Here is a 2,783-nt window from a genome sequence, read left to right as displayed (position 1 = left end):
AATGCGGTAATAATTGATGAATTTAGGATGAGGTGAGGTGGTCATAAATGTTGACATTGTATCCTACTAAAACTTGATTTACCTTTTGTGTTGCATTGAGTAAGTAACCACAAACACCATTTATATGAATGTACACATTTCATCAAATGTGATCTCAAGTTTTATTGCTACATGACTTGGGGTCATTTACAACTCCAGTGAAGTTGTCACGGTGTGTAAATGGTAAATAAGAACAGAATACAATGATTTGCGAATCCTTTTCAACTTATACTCAATTGAATAGACTGCAAAGACAAGATACTTAATGCTCGAACTAGTAAACTTTATATTTTGCAAATATTAGCTCATTTGCAATTTAATGCCCGCAACATGTTTCAAAAAAGCTGGCACAAGTGGCAAAATAGAGTGAGAAAGTTGAGGAATGCTCATCAAAGACTTATTTGGAACATCCCACAGGTGAACAGGCTAATTGGGAAGAGGTGGGTGCCATTATTGGGTATAAAAGCAGCTTCCATAAAATGCTCAGTCATTCACAAACAAAGACGGGGCGAGGGTCACCACTTTGTAAACAAATGCCTGAGCAAGTTGTTGAACATTTCTCAACCAGCTATTGCAAGGAATTAAGGGATTTCACCATCTACGGTCTGTAATATCAAAAGGTTCAGAGAATCCGGTGAAATCACTGCTCATAAGCGATAATATTACGGATCTTGGATCCCTCAGGCGGTAGATCAAAAAGTGACATCAGTGTGTAAAGGATATCACAAGGGCTCAGGAACACTTCACAAAACCACTGTCGGTAACTACAGTTGTTTGCTACATCTGTAAGTGCAAGTTAGAACTCTACAATGTCAAGCAAAAGCCATTGATCAACAACACCCAGAAACGCCACCGGCTTCGCTGGGCCCGAGCTCATCTAAGATGGACTGATGCAAAGTGGAAAAGTGTTCTGTGGTCTGACGAGTCCACATTTCAAATTGTTTTTGGAAACTGTGGACATTGTGTCCTCCGGAACAAAGAGGAAAAGAACCATCCGGATTGTTCTAGGCGCAAAGTTGAAAATGGTATGGGGGTGTATTAGTGCCCAAGGCACTAATACACCACCTCCGGTTCCTCTCTTTAAGTAGGGGAACTGGAGGGTGTGTTCCAACTATTGTGGGATCACACTCCCCAGCCTTCCCGGTAAGGTCTACTCAGGTGTACTGGAGAGGAGGCCACGCCGGATAGTCGAACCTCGGATTCAGGAGGAACAGTGTGGTTTTCGTCGTGGTCGTGGAACTGTGGACCAGCTCTATACTCTCGGCAGTGTCTATCCAAAGCCATTTATCAACACCACCCAGAAATGCTTCGCTGGGCCCGAGCTCATCTAAGATGGACTGATGCAAAGTGGAAAAGTTTTCTGTGGTCTGACGAGTCCACATTTCCAATTGTTTTTGGAAACTGTGGACCAAAGAGTAAAAGAATCATCCGGACTGTTCTAGGTGCAAAGTGTAAAAGCCAGCATCTGTGAGTTACCCATACCCAAGGCATGGGTAACTTACACATCTGTGAAGGCGCCATTAATGCTGAAAGGTACATACAGCTTTTGGAGCAACATATGTTGCCATCCAAGCAACGTTACCATGGACGCCCCTGCTTATTTCAGCAAGACAATGCCAAGCCACGTGTTACAACAGTGTGGCTTCGTAGTAAAAGAGTGCGGGTACTAAACTGGCCTGCCTGTAGTCCAGACCTGTCTCCCATTGAAAATGTGGAAGCCTAAAATAGCAGAAGGGAGACTGTTGAACAACTTAAGCTGTACATCAAGCAAGAATGGGGAATAATTCCACTTCAAAAATGTGTCTCCTCAGTTCCCAAACGTTTACTGAGTGTTGTTAAAAGGAAAGGCCATGTAACACAGTGGTAAATATGCCCCTGTGACAACTTTTTTGTGTTGTGTTCCTGCCATTTAACATAACATGATTATTTGCACAAAAAAAATAAGTTTCTCAGTTGGAACATTAAATATCTTGTCTTTGCAGTCTATTCAATTGAATATACGTTGAAAGGATTTGCTAATAATTGTATTCTCTTTTTATTTACCATTTACACAACGTGACAACTTCACTGCTTTTGGGTTTTGTACAATATTGCATGTTTGGCTCAAAGTTGACTTGAATAAAAAAAAATGTCAACAATAATGCAGTGTTTGAGTGTTGTGGGGAAAGTGATGTTAGGAATTAACTGCAAAAGCCTGCTGAGCCTTTAGTCTTTTTCTGTCAAACCCATGAAATAAATTTTAAAAATTTGCATATTTTAATTCATTGCAGCACATGTAAAATAAATCAACCAGTGTGACTTGATAAAAAATAAAGGACATGTCATTTTGTCCATAGACATGAATTATTTCTATGTGTTGGCTGTCATAAAAACGACAGCTCAGAGCAGTTTTTAAATGATTTTTTATCATTTTGAGGATATTTTTACATCAGGTTTTTTGTACTTCTAATCCAGTGTTTTTCAACCACTGTTTTATCTAATTTCACCTATATGGGTTAAAAAATATTTTTTGCTAACCAGTAATTATAGATTGCAAATTATGTGTTGAGTGTCGGTGCTGTCTAGAGCTTGGTATAGTAACCGTGTAATACTCTTCCATATCAGTAAGTGGCAGCCGGTAGCTAATTGCTTTGTCGATGTCGGAAACAGCGGGAGGCAGCGTGCAGGTAAAAAAGGTGTCTAATGCTTAAACCAAAAATAAACAAAAGGTGAGTGCCCCTATGGCATTGAAGCTTAGGGAAGGC

Source organism: Entelurus aequoreus, linkage group LG16 (assembly GCF_033978785.1).
Source record: "Entelurus aequoreus isolate RoL-2023_Sb linkage group LG16, RoL_Eaeq_v1.1, whole genome shotgun sequence".
NCBI lineage: Eukaryota > Metazoa > Chordata > Actinopteri > Syngnathiformes > Syngnathidae > Entelurus > Entelurus aequoreus.
The sequence above is the reverse complement of the archived record's forward strand: the minus strand, read 5'-3'. Positions refer to the sequence as shown.